The sequence below is a fragment of the Panthera tigris genome, chromosome B3, assembly GCF_018350195.1.
Source record: "Panthera tigris isolate Pti1 chromosome B3, P.tigris_Pti1_mat1.1, whole genome shotgun sequence".
NCBI classification, from domain to species: domain Eukaryota; kingdom Metazoa; phylum Chordata; class Mammalia; order Carnivora; family Felidae; genus Panthera; species Panthera tigris.
In genome coordinates, this window is record NC_056665.1 from 4,110,031 (window position 1) to 4,130,198 (window position 20,168).

The 20,168-nt window shown below is 50.3% G+C and overlaps 2 long non-coding RNA genes across 2 annotated transcripts; one reads left to right on the forward strand and one right to left on the reverse strand.

Annotated features, from left to right (window-relative positions):
• Positions 1-3,188: 3,188 nt before the first annotated feature.
• Positions 3,189-8,838, reverse strand: LOC122239359. Its single transcript, XR_006218346.1, has 3 exons — positions 8,755-8,838; positions 4,612-4,692; positions 3,189-3,577 (listed from the first exon to the last, which is right to left on the reverse strand). It is a non-coding gene; the product is annotated as an uncharacterized LOC122239359 (long non-coding RNA).
• A 102-nt stretch (positions 8,839-8,940) lies between these two features.
• LOC102950864 lies at positions 8,941-18,882 on the forward strand. The gene is made up of 4 exons (XR_444441.3): positions 8,941-9,016; positions 9,277-9,417; positions 10,952-11,205; positions 18,469-18,882. It is a non-coding gene; the product is annotated as an uncharacterized LOC102950864 (long non-coding RNA).
• The last annotated feature ends 1,286 nt before the right edge of the window (positions 18,883-20,168 follow it).

The following is a 20,168-nucleotide window of genomic DNA, read 5'->3' on the forward strand; positions in this document are numbered from 1 at the left end:
AGTCTGCCTCCCGCCCCCCCCCCCCCAACAGGTGACTGGAGAGCTTTTGCTCTACAGGGATCTTTAGCTTCTTTTTTTTTTTTTTGCTGTAACTTTTTTTTTCCCTAATGTTTATTTATTTAGAGAGAGTGAGCAGCGGAGGGACAGAGGGAGAGAGAATTCCAAGCAGGCTCTGAGCTGTCAGTGCAGAGACTGACACCGGGCTCGAACTCACGAACTGTGAGATCATGACTTGAGCCGAAATCAAGAGTCGGACGCTTACCTGCCTGAGCCACCCAGGCGCCCTGAGATCTTGAGCACTTTTAGGTGGGAGGGGCACCGGCTTCCCATGCAGGCCAACCTGAGCGACTGTCGCCAAGAACGAGGCTCAGTGTCCTTATTTCTAAAATGAGATGATAACGATTGATATTTTCCACCGCGGAGATGATAAGGATTAAGAAATGTTAGTGCCCCCTCGACTCCCTCACTGTTTCCCAAACCGAAGTGAAACATCCTGACCTCCTGGTTTGAGCAGGGACACGTTGTGATGCAAACATTGGGCGACAGGCTTGTGAAACCAGTCATGTCGAAACACCACTACCATTGCTGTTTACTGAGCACGGACTACATGCCAGGCAGCGGGCAGTGCTCTGTACCTACATTATTTTCTTTTATCCTCAGGATAACCCACCGAGGCAGATACCTGACTTGTCCAAACAAGGCTTGGAGATGACGGGTAACTTGCCCAAGTTCGCACAAGCATCAGGGCAAGCGAGATTGGAACCCACCTTCTCCTTCCCAGGGAAGGGGCACCAGAGAAGCTAAGGAACGAGACATCTGCTCTGGAGTTTTGAGAAACGAGCTATATGACAGGCCAGTCGAGATTGCCCTCTGTGGTTGAGAAAGGAGCATCCAGATGTTTGTGGCAGTGAGTGAGGCCAATGCCGTGTGCGTTCACGTGAGACACTGCTCGAGCCGGAACGCAGAGTCTGTCGGGTGTCGCGTGACAGCGGAGACATGGTTCATAGTTACTTTTACTTTGGTTGGTTTGTTTTTTCTCTTTGAGAGAGAGAGAGCATGAGCAGTCTCCACGATCAACGTGGAGCCTGACACCGGGTTCAATGTCATGAACCGTGAGATCATGACCTGAGCTGAAATCAAGAGTCGGACGCTCAACCGACTGAGCCACCAGGCATCTGGCTTTGGCTTATTTCTGAAGCAGGAGGAAAGCAATGCAAGAGGTACAAATGAGGAAAGGAATCAGGAAGCTCTTTTGTGTGTGTGTTTTTAATTTTTAATGTTTATTTTTGAGAGAGAGAGAGAGAGAGAGAGAGATCGTGAGCAGGGGAGAGGCAGAGAGAGAGGGAGCACAGAATCCAAAGCAGGCTCCAGGCTCTGAGCTGTCAGCACAGAGCGGGGCTCAAACTCACAAACCGTGAGATCATGACCTGAGTGGAAGTCGAACACTTAGCTGACTGAGTCACCCAGGTGCCCTCAGGAAGTTCTCTGATGCCTGCCTCTTCCATATCTCACCGAGGCGTGTCTTGCGAGCCCACGCAAAGTGAGATGTCCGCCGGGTCCAATACCTATAGAACCGCGTTTACTGCTTATCACCCAGAAACAACTTGTACCTCCACGTAAAGCTGTCTGTCTGCTACTCAGAGGAAAGCCATGTTACTTGGGCCCGACAGCCACATCCTAGGCCTTGAACTTCCTGTCGTGTGTGCTAGAATTCACAGCAATCTCCCTCTCCCTGCTCCTATACTGCAAGGCCTAACAATTTTCCGTTCGTGTCCACTGTGCTGCTTTCCTTGGGCAGGTCTGGTCATGGCCAACGACAGACACACAGGCGTAAGGTTACATTCTGTTGTAAAAAATTGAGGAGTGCAGGGGTGCCTGGGTGGCTCAGTTGGTTGAGTGCCCCTCCCCCCTCACAGTTTCTCTCTCAAACATAAATAAATATTTTTTAAATCTTTTTTTAATTGAGGAATGCAATTTGTATTCTTACCCAGAGGACCACCCCAGCTTCATGTAGAAGTATTTATGGATGGTCACAACCAAAACTGTGTTCTAAAAAGAAGCTCTGATAGAGACAGAAAGCAGATCAGTGATTGTGGGGTTTGGGTGGGAGAGAGAGACAGACTACAGGTGACAATGAAGGAGCTTTTAGGGGGTCCATGGAAACGTCTGAAGGCTGGATAGTGGTGGTGGTTGCACAGGTCCATAACTTTGCTAAAAATCCTGGACCATACAAATACGACGGGTGCATTTTATGGTGCGTAACTTACCCAGGAGAGAAGAAAGAACAGCGGCTTTGGGTTTGCTTGAACAGATGGCAAGCACTCGAGTGAAAGCCCAGCGTTTAGGACCACAGAGCACAGAAGATTGGGACCCGGAAAATGTTAGGGGCAGGAGTAAATACTTGGGATCTCAGCGTTCAAACATCCAACCTTGAGTCATCTGCCTCCGGATGTGTCCCCTCGGAGAGATGACAATCGTGATAGGAATAATGGCTCTGGCAGCAATGGCTGGTTCCCCCCGCCCCTCTGTCCACAGAGAGGGAGGGTTTTGAGTTCCTGGTCCAGAAGCGAACTGACTTCAGCAGAGTCAGAGATTAATAATAGTAAGAGCCATAGCTTCTTCCAGGAATCCTTTAAAATCCATTTGAATATTTAAATAAATTCTCCACTGTAAGAGTTGTCACATCCAAAGAGAAATGTCAGGGTAAGACATTCTCAGTGCCACAATTACTAAAATTTGAAAAGGGTGTCACAGTAAAAAAAAAAAAAAAAGACACCCTTAGTGTCTGTGCCTCCCCAACAGCATCTGTCCACCTCCCTCTGTGTGTGTGTGTGTGTGTGTGTGTGTGTGTGTGTGTGTGTGTGTGTGTGTCTGCCTGTCTGTCTGTCTGTCTCCACCTCCACCCACTCCCTCCATCCCCTGCCCTTGGCCACCACCCGTTCCCTCACCTGGTTCAGGACTGAGGGAATAACAGTGTTAGCACCAAGCACCCTGCCGGCAGGAAGGAGACCCTGAGCCTCTTCTACCTGCCCCTCCCGCCCCTCCCCCCCGCCCCCAGGGATTTTTAATGACCTGCACCTGCGGCACGATCCAGGCCTCAGCTGAAAACATCCAGAGATCAGAGTTGCTTGCTATTGAGTATTGGCTTCTGCCAACCAAGCTGTGTCAGCTAGCACACCCCACACCGGTTTCTGAGTAAACCAGATGCTAGTTTATTAACTGACGGTGAACAATACACGTTCTTTGCGAAGGCACTGCCTCCTTCCCATCGATGACCCAGAGTGTCCTTTCCCGGCGTACCCGGGGACTACCAGGGGCCACGGACCGTGGCTCTCCGCCTCCGCATCCCTGGAACACAGCTGGCGCTTGATAAACATTTGCCAGACGGAGCCGCATCCTGCCAGGGATGAGACTTGTTTATCTGTAGCCATTTTTGGTCAAACGGGAGCTGGTGATGTTTCACTCAACAGACTCTCTCGGTCGAATGCTGCTTCTAACCCACGAGGATGCGCGCAAACACCGTGCGGCAAGATTTACGGAGTGGCCGTCTCGTCCGGTGTTTCCCCGACACCGGGGACTTCGGGAGAAAGACATTCATCTCAGGAGATTTGCCTTGCAAGACAGCACTCCACTTCATTTTGCATTTCCCCTTTTCCTTTATGTTTGAAACGAATGCTATAAAAGGCCCCGCTACGCCGCAGGTAATAATAGCACACAGCCGGAGACCATCCACTGCCCATCCCTGAAATAGATTCTTCGGCGAAAGAACAACGGTGTTGTCATTTACCGAGTTGTATGGGAAGCAGGGATCGGAACTGAAGACATAAAAAGACTTGTGAGTCAGTGGAGTCCAATTTAGCCGTGGTAGTAGTGTGAGGCCTATTATTAGGTCCATTTTCAGGGGAAACTGTATTGTTAGGGAAGGAAGAGTTCTGTGCATTTTTCAGGTCCCTGGTGATAGGGACCTCTTTTTAGGCCCTAAAACCCTTCTCCTCTGCTCTCCCCTCCCAAGTCCCCTGCTGATCCAGACATCCCTAAAGGTCCCCAAGCCCTCCTGCCAGCACTGTCCACCCCGGGTCGGCCAGGAAGAGTTTCTGGGGTGGGGTTGTTGACGAGGCCGTGCTCAGAGCCTCGGGCTACCGTGACACTCCCCACACTCTCGGCCGCCAGCGTGCCCGGGACTCTGCCCTTGACCTCTCCTCATCCTCCACACTCTTCGCACGAGTTGTGACTGTTCCTGTGGATTCCACTACCACCTGCGCGCTGCAGCCCCTGCCCCAACACGTATGCCGTCCACGAATTCTCTTCCCGCATCCCAGGTGCCTCTCCCTCCGGCCGCGCGCTCCGTCCAACCCAGCAAACGTTTAGTGCCTAGGTTGGCAGGCGTCTCCTGTAGTTACTGAGGAGACAGGGCTTCTATTCTATTTAAATAAATGTTCCTCTATTTAATATGCAGGGTTCTTAGCTTACTATCCAGTAACTGTTGGAATCCCCGAAGCCCTCATTATCAGCCACTGGTCTTCTCTTCATCCCCGAGATTATTCATTAATACGGTTTCTGTTTCGTAGAGATAATTTTTCAAATATTCATACCTGGTGCCAAGTGTCTTACCTGTCTCATTTGGTGCATGGACTTAGATGTTCCTCTAGCTCCTTAAAAGAAACATCTGATGTGGCTTTAGTTCCTGGATCTCTAAGATGCAGAAGTGAAAGCAGAGATAAGTTAGTAAGTTACAGTGTTTCAATGCAATACAGTTTTAAAGTTTATTTATTTTGGGGGGGGGGAGGACGAGTGGGGGAGGGGCAGAGAGCCAAGAAAGGAGAGAATCTCAACCAGCCTCAGCTCAGTGTAGAGCCTGATGTGGGGCTCAAACCTACGAACCATGAGATCGTGACCTGAGCCAAAATCAAGAGTTGGATGCTTAAATGACTGAGCCACCCAGGCACCCCAATGCAATTCAGTTTTTTATTAAGTTTATTTATTTGAGAGAGACAGAGAGAGAGAGAGAGAGCGCAAGTGAGACAGGGGCAGAGAAAGAGAGAGAGAGAATCCCAAGCAGGCTCTGTGCTCTCAGCATAGAGCCCAATGTGGGGCCCCGTCCCAGGTACCTCAAGACCACGACCTGGGCTGTAATCAGCGTTGGACACCCAACTGACTGAGCCACCCAGGCACCTCCCAATACAATTCAGTTTTAAGCAGCTATTAAAAATGCTTACAGGGGCGCCTGGGTGGCTCAGTCGGTTGAGCTTCCGACTTCAGCTCAGGTCATGACCTCACCATCTGTGAGTTCAAGCCCCACGTCGGGCTCTGTGCTGACAGCTCCGAGCCTGGAGCCTGCTTCGGATTCTGTGTCTCCCTCTCTCTCTGACCCTCCCCCGTTCATGCTCTGTTTCTCTCTGTCTCAAAAATAAGCATTAACAAAAAATTTTTTTAAATGCTTACAAACAACTCTGGGTAAATTTCTGCTTCTGCATGCACTTCTCAATTTCCCCAAGAAGTCCTTTCTTTTCTAATCAGGAAAGAAGGGAGGACACAGGTGACATGATCAATTATGTCCTAGAGGCTAAGATGGCCAGCAATTCCCTGCCACCTTCACCAGCAACACCTGGCAGATGCCCTGGAGAACCCGCCAGGTTAGCTGCCTTTGCCCTTCCGAGGGCCCGTGTGCGAAGATAGCTCCGATGATGGTCGGCCTCGAGGCAGAAGCCTCTGGTTTGTCTTTATTGCCCCCTTATCAAAAGAAAGTGCTTTTTAGACTCTGAGCTGGCTGGGAAAAGAGTTTCCAGAACCCCGAAGCACTTACCGCAGGGTGTGAAGCAGCCCGACCGTGTGGAGTACTACGCAGCTGGGAAAAAGGGAAGGAGCTGTTTGTGTTCTGTTACAGAATGAACCCAAGGTAAGTGATGGGGGAAAGGCCAGCTGCAAAGCGGTGTGTACAAAATGGTACCATTCTGGTGAACCAGGGGGGAGGGGAGGTTTAACCTCTGGAAGGGTGTGTGGGAAACAGATGCCTCTGGAGAGGAAGCCGTGTGCCACTGGGGCAGAGAGGTCGAAGGGAAGCTTTTCACTGCAAACTCTTGTGCACTTTCTGAATTTTATTTTTTTAAGTGTATTTATTCTGAGAGAGGGAGAGACAGAGACAGTGTGAGCAGGTGAGCGGCAGAAAGAGAGGGAGAGAGAGAGAATCCCAAGCAGTCTCCGAGCTGTTAGTGCAGAGCCCAATGTGGGGCTTGATCCCAGCACCCTGGGATCATGACCTGAGCTGAAATCAAGGGTCAGTCAGTTGCTCAACCGACTGAGCCACCCAGGGGCCCCTACACTTTTTTTTTTTTTTGAGCTATAATTGACATAATGCATACTATAAAATGGTTAAAATGGTGAATTTTACATTAAATGAATTTTACCATACTTATAGATATATAATTATATATATTATATGTAATTATATTTTTGAATGAGTGAATGAATGAATAAAATGTCTTTTATATTTACAGACTTACATTAGATGACCTCTCTGTGTAATGAGATGTCTCAGCCGTTTTTTTTTTTTCTTTTTTTTTTTTTTTTAAACGTTTTTTTTATTTATTATTTTTGGGACAGAGAGAGACAGAGAATGAACGGGTGAGGGGCAGAGAGAGAGGGAGACACAGAATCAGAAACAGGCTCCAGGCTTCGAGCCATCAGCCCAGAGCCTGACGCGGGGCTCGAACTCACGGACCGCGAGATCGTGACCTGGCTGAAGTCGGACGCTTAACCGACCGCGCCACCCAGGCGCCCCAGCCGTTTTTTTTTTTAATGTTTATTTGCTTTTAAGAGAGAAAGAGAGTGCCATGCAAGTGGGGGAGGGGCAGAGGGAGAGAGGGACACAGCAGCTGTGAAGCAGGCAGCTCCATGAGGGGCTCAAACTCATGAACCCTGAGATCATGACCTGAGCCGAAGTCTGATGCTTAACTGACTGAGCCACCCAGGTGCCCATGCAGTTTTATTTTTTTAATGTTTATTTATTTATTTTGAGAGAGAGAGAGAGAGAGAGAGAGAGAGCAAGCAGGGGAGGGGCAGAGAGAGAGGGAGAGAGAGAATTCCAAGCAGGCTCCACACTGTCAGCATAGAGCCCAACATGGGGCTTGATCTCACGGATCGTGAGATCATGATCTGAGCTAAAATCAAGAGTTGGATGCTCAACTGTCTGAGCCACCCAGGCGCCCCTTAAAAAAGTAAAAAAAAAAAAATTTTTTTTAACATTTATTCATTTTTGAGAGTGAGAGAGACAGAGCATGAGTGGGGGAGGGGCAGAGAGAGAGAGGGAGACACAGAATCCGAGGCAGGATCCAGGCTCCGAACTGTCAGCACAGAGCCCAACGCGGGGCTCGAACTCACAGACGGCGAGATCATGATCTGAGCCGAAGTCGGACGCTCAACCGACTGAGCCACCCAGGCACCCTGGCTTAAAAAAGGTTTTTTAAGGGTGGCACAGTCGGTTAAGCATCCGACTTCAGCCAGGTCACGATCTCGCGGTCCGTGAGTTCGAGCCCCGCGTCAGGCTCTGGGCTGATGGCTCGGAGCCTGGAGCCTGTTTCCGATTCTGTGTCTCCCTCTCTCTCTGCCCCTCCCCCGTTCATGCTCTGTCTCTCTCTGTCCCAAAAATAAATAAAACACGTTGAAAACAAAATTAAAAAAAAAAAAAGGTTTTTTAAGCAATCTCTACCCCAAATTTGGGCTCAAACCCATGACCCAAGATCGGGAGTCTCAAGCTCCACCTGCTGAGCCAGCCGGGTGCCCCAGCTTTGCGGAGGTTTTAACGAGAAATTCCAAACACATACCAAAGCAGAACGGTGGAGTGAGCCCCACTCACCCCCCAGCTTGAGCAATTAGCAAGTCATGGCCAGTCCAACTCCATGTCTACACTGACCCTCTTCTCTGCATCCCTAGATTGTTTGAAGCCGGTTGCAGCTGTTGGCATCTCTAACAGCCAAGGATTCCTTCTCAAAAACTTACTTACAACGCATCAGCATGTCTAAAAAATCAGGCTATTCCTTAGTATCATCAAAGGGCAGTGTTGAAATTTCCCAGATTGCCTCACAAGTATCCTTTCTAGAGTTGCCTCGTTGCGTTGCGTGGTTTTAAAGAGACCAAGCTGCTTTTGCCAGGACCGACCTGGTGAGCTCATTCTCAGCCATAATGAGGTTTGAGGAAGTCCAAGTTTCTTCTCTGAAGTCGCACAGGATGCTATTCCCGCTCAGATGTTTTCTGAGGAACCGGTGTGCCTGCGTGGCCCACGTCACTGTGCCGCAGTGGCTGTCCGTCCTGCAACGCCAGTGGGGTGACTGAAATCCTAATTTGAGGGGTGCCTGGGCGGCTCAGTGGGTTAAGCGTCCGACTCTTGGTTTCAGCTCCAGTTTTGATCTCACGGTTTCGTGAGTTCGAGCCCCGCATCAGGCTCTGCACTAATGGTGCAGAAACTGCTTGGGATTCTCTCTCCCTCCCTCTCTCTCAAAATAAATCAATTAAAAAAAAAAAGAAAGAAAGAAAGAAAAAGAAAGGCTAATTTGAGAGCCCCAGCGTAGTGCTGGAACTCACCAGCAAGACCTCTCCAGTCTCCCTCTCAGTTATTATACAGCGGCCGCCCCGCTCCTCATCTGGGGGGTTTCCAGCCCCCAGTGGACACTGAAAGCAAGAACCCATATATACCGTGTGCTTTCTGCTAACGCCTAATGTATACACCGGGCCCCGCAGGAGGTGAAAGCGGTAACTCACGGTAAAACAGAGTGATTGCGACAGGACTGAAACACAGGTTATGTGACTGTGCCCTCTCTCTGTCGTAGTGCTTCCTCCTGGGAGGATGCGAGGTGATAAAGCGCCACGTGAGGAGGTGACATGAGGGCACTGGAGCGGGCACGTGACTAACGTGGCGTTAGGCTGCGAGTGACCCTCTGAGGAGGCGTCAGGAGGACGACCATCCGCGCCGGGAAACCCGCGTCGGCTGTAGGTGACTGAACCCACAGCAAGTGAATTGTGGGTAAGGGCCGGGGTTGGGGGAGCAAGTGAATTGTGGGTAAGGGCAGGGGTTGGAGGGGGGGGCAAGTGAATTGTGGGTAAGGGCCAGGGTTGGAAGGGGGGGCAAATGAATTGTTGGTAAGGGCGGTGGGGGGTGGGGTGGGGGGGGCAAGTGAATTGTGGGTAAGGACGGGGGTTGGAGAAGGGGGGCAAGTGAATTGTGGGTAAGGACCCAGTTGGGGGCGAGCTGCTCTATCTCCATATTTCCCTGTCTTTGCTTAGTGCCACTCTGGATGGCCCTGTCCTCCTATGACTCCTCAGTGACCTTCACCCCCCTGTGTGGCCAGAGAGCTGTCCAGGTCATCAGCCGCCTGAGAGCGGGGTGATGGGTACAGCTGGTGCCGTCCTAAAAGACATTTTGAGGTTTGACACTTTTCTTTTTTCTCCTCTATGTTTTTTCTCTTTTTTGTGTGTGTTTATAATGCATGTATTGACCCGTGTAAGTACATATTTCTATACGCCCTGTCTCAAGGTTGACTTGATTCTTTTCCTCTTTTTGCACATTTTAGGGATCCTTCCCCTCCCATCCCAGGCCCTGTGGTCCTGGCCTGTACCTCTGTATTGCGTCTCAGGTGCTCTGGGTTTTTAGCTACAACTCCTCTTCAGTTAATTCTCACCCTTGCGTTTGCCCCTCCGTCCTGGTGTGCCGCCCCTTCCGAAGTGACCACTAGTTTATCTGCGGGACCATCGAGCCCAGAAGTGGGCAAGAGGATCTCCCCTCAGGAGACTGGCTCTGTGGCTTGACAGTAATAGCTCAGGCTTTGTCTGTTCCTCGCCACCACCTTCAAGAACCAGTGCTGCCCCTTTTACAGACGGCAAAGTTGAGGCATTAGGAAGTTAGTTAACACGCCTGAGGCTGGTAAGTGGGGAAGCCCAGGTAAGACCCCAGCCAGCCCACTCACTGTACTGTGCTCTATTGCTTAACCCCAAGAAGTGAATTTTGTGGTTACAGAGAGGGATGCGACAGAGGGAGGAGATATTCACCAGAGAGCGAACAAAATAGCAAGGGCTTATTTCTTATAAGTCACCTTGGCCCTGGGTAATAGCATCCTCTATTTCAGTATTTGCCAAAACGTGGCCTCTGGAAAACTTACTTAAGGTTTCATTGTTAATAAATCAATTTTATTTAGAAAATACAGTCCATTGCATTTATGTCTTGGGAGTTTCCTGTCTATACTGACATATTAAAGCTTCCTTAAAAAAAAAAAAAAAAAAGGACTAGTAAAGAAATCTATTTCACTCAGTTTATCCAAACCTGTGGAGAACGGAAACTTCTCCTGCATCACACCTGTTGACGTTCCACGGAAACACCGAAACGCCGCTTTGTGTAAACTTTCTGGAGTGAAGATAAACACAAAATTTCTGAAATAGCTTCCTTGTAACTTCTTTGTTTACATTTTTTTTTAACATTTATTCATTTATGAGTGGGCAGCAGAGGGGCAGAGAGAGAGGGAAAATTTGTTGTAATGAAAACAAAACCTTCTGGGCTTCATTAACAGGAAGACACCTCTGAATTTCTAGCCTCTTGTGCCCTAACCCGCTCTGACTCACTGTACCCGGGAGTGGTTGTGGGAGAGGGTGGTCCTGTCTCTGTGATGCTCGTGGGCCAGGAGGCCCACCGGAGCCACTCCAATGTGAAGGAGCCTCCCAGGCTTGGTCCGGCGGGCGTGTGTCAGGAGGGCCCCGAGGTGAAATTTCAGCTGTGACGATATGGTTGGTGTCCAATGTCTCCCTCTGTAAACACTGACCTCAGATTTGGTAGATACGAGCTTTCCGACTTCTTTCCATGCGATGACCCAGCTGGAGCTAAAGGTGGACTGTGATGTCACCAGCTGTCTGTAGTCAGTCCCTAATTAACACCTGGCCATGACCACCTGGCTCTTTTGTTCTAAATTAGGACTAGGTCTCATTGTCCTCCCTCAACTATGGGGAACCAAGCCAGAGGACGGAGCTGCCAGAACTCGGGATCGTGCAAGGCCTCGGCACAGAGGAAGAAATGAGAGGTGGCGTATGGGCCCTGCGTATAGGATGTCGGAAGAGGAAGGCCCGAGCGTTTAGAAGCACCAGGCCCACGGGAGTCTTGGGGACTAGCAGCCCTGGGAAGGTTCTGGAAAGCAGCCTACAGCTCTGAATAGCTCTTGGGAGCATAAAGTAAGTCTGGCTGGGAGCCTTTACCTTCACAGCCCCAGGCGGCTAGGCTGGCCCCACCTTGCTGATGGAATATTCTAGTTCATTCTTCCCAAATTTGTCTTTCATAAGAATCATGCCAGGCACTATTAAATATGCAGATTCCCAGACCCCACCCCAGAAGTATGATTCGATCTCTTTAATGGATGCTCTGAGTGATCTCTGTGATGAGCCAAGTTTGGGGAAACACTCTTTTCTTTGTTCAAGGAGTCTCAGGAATAATGGGCTTGTCCATCCCTCCAGGTGCTTTTGTTGGCTGTCTCAGAAGAGAGGACAGGGTCTTTCCTCCTCCTCCTCATCTTCTTCGGAGGTCTTGGACACATAGACCGTTGGCCAGGGCCAGGTCATAGCTTAATGTAGGGACTCATCTAGAATAAACTTCTATATGTTTTCTACCTCTTTGGGAGTCAGTCTTCCCCTTCTTGTCTTAGTAAGAAGTAATTTTACTTATTAAAATTAAAAAAAAATTTTTTTAACATTTATTTATTATTGAGAGACAGAGAGAGACAGAGCATGAGCAGGGGAGGGGCAGAGAGAGGAGGAGACCCAGAATCCCAAGCAGGCTCCAGGCTCCCAGCTGTCAGCACAGAGCCCCGACGTGGGGCTCGAACTCACAAACTGCAAGATCATGACCTGAGCTGAAGTTGGATGCTTAACCGACTGAACCACCCAGGCGCCCCATATTTATTAAATTTTTTTTTTAATTTATTTATGAGAGAGAGAGCAAGCCGGGGAGGGGCAGAGAGGTGGGGGGGGGGGGGGGACAGAGAATCCCAAGCAGGCTCCATGCTGTTAGCTCAGAGCCCAATGTGGGACTCAAACTCACAGACCTCGAGACCGTGACCTGAGTTGAAACAAGAGTCGGACACTTAATCGACTGAGCCATCCAGGTGCCCCAAGAAGTAATTTTAGAAGAGGTGGTTTGGGGCACCTGGGTGGCTCAGTCAGTCAAGCATGTGACTTCAGCTCAGGTCATGATCCCACAGTTCGTGAGTTCAAGCCCTGCATCGGGCTTCGTGCTGACAGCTCAGAGCCCGGAGTCTGCTTCAGATTCTGTGTCTCCCTCTCTCTCTGCCCCTCCTCTGCTCGTGCTCTGTCTCTCTCTCACAAGAATAAATAAAACATTAAACAATTTTTTAGAAAAGATGGCTTGATAAGCTATTGGTGCCTGTTTGGGGCCTTTTATATTAAACCTCTTGTCTGTTCTAGTTAGCCAAGAGTATTTATAGATCACATATTATATGTAGAACGAGAAATAAGTCAATTAAACATGTCCCTACTCGCCGGGCATCGAAAAACTTGTTTGGATTTGGAGTAACAAAAAAGTTCTAGAGATGGTTAGCGGTGATGGTCGTACGACCTTGTGGATGTACTTAATTTCACCGAAGCTGTACACCTAAACGTGATTAAAACAGATGTTATGTTACATATATTTGGCCACAATTCAGGAAGAAAAAAAAAAGCCCCAACCTGTTCAAGAGACAATATACCCAAGAGCCACCAAAAAAGGCATTTACAAAGCAATAAACCAGCAAATGTACAGAAGTGGATTTAAAGGGATACTTGAGTGAAGAAAGCCAAACACTCAGGCAGCTTTCGTGCTGGTTTTGAAGGAGGGATAGAATCACGATCCTGGGGGACAGCACAGGTGAAAGAGGTCACAGGGAATAGAAGGCAAACTTTTAAAGGGGAGCGTCTGTGAGGAGGCAGCCCGCACACCACCACCCCCCCCCCAGGCTGGGTGAGGGACGTGTTTGCGGTGAGTGACAGAGTGAGGAATGACCCTGACACTTCTTGCTTCTAGTGGGTAGAGAGGCATGGTCTTGATTGGAAGGGATTTTCTGCTAACTCTTTGGTATTACAGTGCTGACTTAGGGGAAGGAAACGCTGGGACCTCCCCCTCCCCCTGGGGGCCGAGCTGTTGGAGAGATGGTTAGAAATGGCCAGAAGAGGGGTTCTCACTCATTTCTGCACCAACTGCCGGCTCATACTTCTCTGCCCTGAGCCGCATGGGAAAGAGCCGGAGGTGGGGCCTGGCGTAGAAGCCAGCTCCCGCTGGAGAGCCCAGCCCAGGCGAGGGCTTTCTGGAACCCAGAGCCAAAACCCGCCGGGCAGCTGATGAGAAACAGGTGGCTTTCAGGAACAGTGTTACTTGCCAGGAGGACCCCGGATTTGCAGGGGGGCCTCGCTTAGAACAACCGGTGGGTAAGCCGAGCTTTATTGGAGGCAGAGGTGCTGGGACCCAGGGCTGCTGTGGCCTCCCCGAGGGGGCTGGGGTGGGGGGGGACTAGGAGTGGGGCTGGGTGTCTGATAAGCTGCCATGCCAGCCGAGCCATCTGCGGCTAGTCTGGCGCGTAGTAGGCGTTCGGTATCTATTTGCTACACTGAAATGGATTGAAAACTCACTCGTTTCTATTTTGTAGGATTTTGCTTTTTGTTTGTTTTTGTTTTGTTCTTCATTTTCTACTAAAGCGTTTCTTTTTTAAAAAAACTGAAGATATTTGTTTTTTTTAAGGTTTATCTATTTTTGAGAGAGAGTAAGAGAGAGAATGCAAGTGGTGGAGGGGCAGAGAGAGAGGGAGACAGAATCTGAAGCAGGCTCCAGGCTCTGAGCTGCCGGCACAGAACAGGGCTCGAACCCGCGAACCGTGAGATCATGACCTGAACTGAAGTCAGATGCTTAACCAACTGAGCCGCCCAGGCACCCCGAAAGGTTTTTTTTTTTTTAAGTTTATTTATTTATTTGAGAGAGCGAGTGCCAGCAAGCGTGAATGGGGAAGGAGCAGAGAGAGTAAGAGGGAGAATCCCAAGCAGGCTCCGCGCTGGCAGCACAGAGCCCAACACGGGGCTGAAATCACGAGATCATGACCTGAGCCCAACCAAGAGCTGGACGCTTAACCAACGGAGCCAGCCAGGTGCCCCCCACAAAAGAATTTTAAGATACTAGACTCAGCTAAATCAAGCTAAAGGTGGGGGGGGGGGGTCGGTCCACATCTAGAACAGGTGGCCCCTGGGTGCTCAGGGCCACTCTTTTCAGCCTCCAGGCTCCCCTCCCTCCCCTGGTGATGCCACCTGCCGTCCTCAGCCCCAGCTCTGCCCCACCGGCTCAGTGTGCTCCTCCTGGGGTCCTCTGGGTTCGGCTCTCGAGTCCCCCTTCCTTGCTCCCTGCCTGCAGCATCCTGCTTCTCAGCGGGTCCAAAATTGCCCCGACCCTCTCTCCTCTCTGCTGCCCGCCTCCCTCCGGGCTTCCATGTGCCCTCGAGAGCCATCACCATCTGCATGATGTCTCCAGTTAGAAACCTTCTCAACTCACCCTGTCTTGTTGAGTCAGCTCTGAAGGCTGGCCCCACCTGTCTGAGCCTGCCCACCCCAGCTCTCCTGGATGTACAAACAGGCGCCCGTCAGGCTGTCAGAGGCTCCACGGGGCAGCTGTGGTCTTCGGGATTCATTCCTTCTGTCCTGTGCTCAGAGCAGGCGCTGAGCCCCACAAACTCCTTGGGTTTCTTAGTTCCCCTCCGGAGCCCTAAGTCTCAAGAAAGCCCAACCAGTGACCCAGTTCCCGCACCCCGGGGCTCTGTGTGCCACGTATCTACGCCCTCTTCGGGCACCTGAGGCTCAGAGCAGTGGTTCCCAGCCTTGGCTGCACGGTGGGATCACCTGGGGAGTTGACAGGATTACCGATGCCTGGGCACCACCCAGGCCGATTAAATCATCCTCTCTGGAGGTGGGGCACTGGCGTTGGCCTTTTGTCAAGGCTCTCTAGGTGATTTTAATCTTCCGGCAAGGTTGAGAACGACCAGTTTGCAACATATATTTCCATTCTTTTTTTTTTTTTTGCAGCTCAATTCTGGGACTATGGCTTGAATTGTTGGGGAATTTACTAATTTCTTGCTATATATGCATGTGGGACCGGAGCTGGGAAGAGAGCTTATCTAAGAACAGAGCACAGTCAGAGCAAGGAAGACCCGGGAGGGATCCCGCCCTTGAAGGCCACTCTCTTCTTTTTTCTTGAAGATCACTCTTACGGGGAGACTCACTTGCGGATTCATCCCAAAGGACAGTAAGGTGACAGGGTGCTGGCTCCTGGCAGCGAGGCAGCACAGCCTGGACAGCCCTGGGGCGCTTGCAGCTGGCTGGGCTGCCCAGCGGGTCATTTCCAGCTGTGCCTCTCGTGGCTGAACTCTGCTGAGAGGCAGCCAGGGAGGTCCGGCCTCTCCTCAAGGCTGTTGGGCTGTTGGATGACCGGCCCTCCGCCCAGACCCGCAAGCGCTCCGTGGTCTCTTGTTTCGGGCTCCTATCCCTTACTGGAGGCTGATACACACACCTCCCCTCCTTCCCCAGCCTTGGCTGAACCCACCCAACTTGGATCCTAACAAAATTCTGCCCTTAATCTCTGCTTCTCTAGCCCATTCTCCCCACTGCTGCCAGAGCATCTAAGATGCTAATCTGATCATGCTTCAGAACTTGGATTTGCTTCCCGCGGCCTTCAGAATCAAGTTCAAACTCCTTAATGTGTCCCTAAGATCTTCCCCAGTGTGGTCCCAACCTCCCTCTCATGCCTGGCCACTTCCTACCACACACTACTGAGCCAACCACATGGACATTGCTGTCATTCCCATGTGAGTCACGCTCTTGTGCTGGTCTATTTGCAGGAACTGGCCTTCTCTCCCATACATCCTTTAAGATCCAGCTGTGATGCCTCTCTTTTGAAGCCGAAGCCAGGCAAAGTCCGTATTTCATGAACTTTATTTATACCTCGGTTACACTATAGTTTGCTTATTAGGTTGTCTGAGGACACAGCCTGGCTTGGAATAGGTGCTCAGTTAAGGTTCAGTGATTGAATGAATGCTTTCAGAATCCCCAGCAGCGGCTAGGACGGACAGACTTAGGAAGGCCCTGGATGGGACTGCTGGCAATCAGTTCCAGCTCGCCTTCCTAAGGGCAGGTCCTCGGCTCGACTGGAAACAAGGGTCTGGGCCTGGTGGTCCCACGTCCATCTGGTGTCATCTTAAAGAGATAGCCTGTAGTCTTCTCTGACCCTCAGGTGCCCTGCAGAAGAATCCTGAAGCTATGGGGAGTTTGGGACACAGGGTTGCAAAGTGTTACCGGGCAGGAAATGTGTGAGCTGTTTCCATACAGTTTCAGAATCCCCAAACCAATTGTAAATTTTAGTGTGTTGACTATATAAATAGCATTATAGCAGTATTAATTCAGTGACAATAAAGAATGAAAATTTCTCCCCGGTTCCACCATGATAGCCAGTCAATATAATGGTACTTACAATGTATTAAGAAGGTACTATTCCAGGGGCTGAGCTAAGCACTTTACATGTAGTATCTCATTTAAGCTTTCAAAAGACTTGATTCTGAAGATTCAGGGAGCCAGCTAAGATCTACCCTTACAAGGGAGTCAACAGAGAGGTTGGAGCTTGCCCACCAGCACAGAGATGGTCAGAGACAGAGCCGGGACGCAGCCCGGGTCTGTCTGACTCCGATGTTGTGTTTTTACCCCATATTCCTTCTGCTGCCCCGTGAACCAGACTTTTCATTTTCTGTACCTCCAGGCCTTCTCCATATACACAAATAGCTTTCGCCTAACCAGAGTCCCAACACAGTGAGTATGGGAACATAGATTACTGTACTTTATATCAAAATCTACACCCAGTCCCTCACCAAGTCCTCCTGAGCCTACCTCCAAATACATGTCTGATCTGTAACTCACCTTCCTTCACCTCTGCCCTGACCTTTTGTCTGGGCTTTGTGTGAGAGCCTCTTAACCAGTCTCCGTATTTTTACTCTTGCCCCCTTCTTATCTCTCCTCCCAGTAACCAGAGTGATTTTTAAAATAATATACACCAGGGACGCCTGGGTGACTCAGTCGGTTGAGTGTCCGACTTCGGCTCAGGTCATGATCTCACGGTTTGTGAGTTCGAGCCCCACATCGGGCTCTGTGCTGACAGTTCGGAGCCTGGACCCTGCTTTGGATTCTGTGTCTCCCTCTCTCTCTCTGCCCCTCCCCTGCTCACACTCTGTCTCTCAAAACTAAGTAAACATTTAAAAAAAATTAAAGAAAACAAATGTAAACCGGATCCTAGCATTCCCCACCTGCCAGTGCATTTGGGCAAATCCCAAATCCTTAGCCAGGCCTCTGTGCCTGGTGCTCGTCTCCCAGCTCATCTCGTGCCTCATGAAACTCACACCATCCTAACCTCGCTGACCTTGCGGCTCCGGGGAACTTCCTGGGTCTTGTCCACCTCAGCGCCTTTGACGCTCCTCTGCCTGGGACCTCTTGCTCCCACGCCATCCCTGGTCAGTGCCCCTCCAAAGAGGCCATTCCTACCCACGCTTCTCAACCTAAATTAGGACTCTTTTATTCACACAGATCACAGCTTATGTTGTGTGATTATTTGTCATATGTCTTCCACTCGATGTTCTAGTTCCGCGACAGAAGGACTGTGTCTCTTTTGCTGAGCGCTTACTTTCTCCCTCATGTCCAGCTCAGCATCAGAGACACGGTAGGTGATCAGTATTTGCAGAAAGAATACGTGTTTTTCTATGTTACTATATGGTCTCCACGAACATAATCTAGTGGCTGTGTAACACCTGACAGATATCCATTTAATTAATGGCTTTAATGAAACGTTTGTTTCCTACGTCAAGAGCTGACCTTTCATGGTCAGAAGAAAACAAAATGTTTGAGGTCCCTGCATCAGCAATATATAGCACCATATACATGTACACAGTAAACCTAATCTTGCTGTTGAAAGAGAAATATATAGAGATTGCAGGTTTTTGAAATCAGTGTGGTCGGTTGTGAACAGCGCTGCTTTTCAAAATAGAACAGAAGGGAAAACGGTGAACGCTTTGCAGGTGAGGGGGTAAGAATTGTTCTGTGTGACTTCCATACATATACAGAAGTCGTGTTTCCATTTTATGAGCTCTGCTTGCGCACCTCTCACGCACGGCCGGTGGCGAGACGGCACGCAGGCTCTGGTCTACGGGAGACTCCCAGGGCTGCTTTCTTTTTCAATAAACGTTTTTATTCTGGACCAGTTTTAGATTTACAGAAAAGCGGCAAAGACAGTGCCGAGGTCCTTGGGTGCCTCTCACCTGAGTGTCCCCCGTTGTCAGGGTCTTACGTCGCCACGGGGCGTGTGCCACGAGGAACCGACGAGTGCCTTGTCAGTAACCGAACTCCAGATTTTAGTTTTTCTTCTTTCTCTTCCAGGACCGAATCTAGGATCTCGTATGCATTCAGTCGTCTTGTCTCCTGGGTCTCCTCTGCTCTGTGACAGTCTCCCAGTCTTTATCATGAACTTGATGGAGGAACACTGGTCAGGTATTATGTAGAATGTTCCTCGTTGTGGATTTGTCTGGTGTGTTTCTCATGATCCGACTGGGGCGATGGGTTTAGGGGAAGAAACATCACACAGGGGAAGTACACGCCTCCTCAACACCCCATCAGAGGGCACGTGATACCCAAGTGGCTCATCACCGGTGATGTTAACCTGCACCACTTGGTCAAGAAAGTGGTTTCTCCACTGTAAAGTTACCATTTTCCCCTGTCCATACTTTATTCCTGTTTGTTTAAAATTTACTTATCTATTTTGAGAGAGAGAGAGAGAGAGAGAGAGATCATGAACAGGGGAGGAGCAGAGAGATAGGGAGAGAGAACGAATCCCAAGCAGGTGACAGCCCAGAGCCCCAACGCAGGGCTCAAACTCACCAACTGAGATCATGACAGGAGCTGAAGTCAAGAGTCAGATACTTAACCGACTGAGCCACCCAGGCGCCCACCCCCATACTCTATTCTTTAGAGGCAAATCACTAAGACCTACTCTCAGGGAGTGGGGGAGTGGGGGGTGTTGAACTCTACCTCTTGGAAGGGAAGTATCTCCATATCTTATTTGGAATTCTTCTGTACAGAGGATTTGCCTCTTTTCCACTTATTGAACAATTTCTTTAAATATGGACTCATGTATATTCATTTCTTAGGTTGCGTTATAATCCTATTCAGGGTCGTTTATTTTATTGTTCAAATCGTTCCAGCTCTGGCCATCGGAAGCTCTTTCCTGTGTCCCTCTAACATGCCTCCATCCTTTTGTTTTTTGAGCCTTCCTTACTTCCTGCTGCACCAACACGTTCTAGCACATCTCGTATTTCCCCTGCCCCAGCCCACAGCCAGCCATCTCTCCAGGAGCTGGCACCTGACAGACGGGAGGCCAGAGCCGTGGAACGTCACCCTCTCGGGCTCAGAGGGTGCAAAGTGCTCTTCTGCCAAGGCAGCTGGGGGGGATTTGTAGGCAACACAGAGGAAGGGTGTGTTTCCTTACTTCCTCAGCCCTCTGCACCTATAGCTCTCTGGTGAGCCACCCACGCTTGTCTCATCTGCCCTGGTGAGAGTGCAAAACCTCCTCGGACGGACTGTCCGTGCCTGGTGTCAGATTCTGGAAGCCTCTGCTGCCACACGGACTGGCGGGAGTCCCGGGTGCCCGAGTGTGTGCCGGTCAAGGTTTGGTTTCCCAGACTTCCGGGGGCATCTCCGCGCCGCCCGCTCCCAACTCTGGATCCACTGACTCTGGACCCTTTGACTCTCCCAAGGCTCCCGTTCCACAGCTGGCTTCCCCACACCTTCCCTCGCTCGTGCGTGTTCGGTAGGTGTCCTTGCTTCTCTGAGCAGAATGGAACCTCAGCCGCCATCGGTTTTCTTCCCTAGACCCTCTTCTCCTCTCCAAGGCCCACGCCTCTGCCTGGGGCTGGAGTCTCGTGCCCCCTCACTGGCTCCTCGTGCTCAGCCTAAAAGGACACTCGAATCTCCTGGCCTCGTCTCAGCCTCCAGCCGGCAAGGAGTCTCCCCCTTTTTCACATCAGGCCTCTTGCTGAAGAGACTTGCTCAGTCCTTTTCCTCGACAACTGGGGCTGCACAGA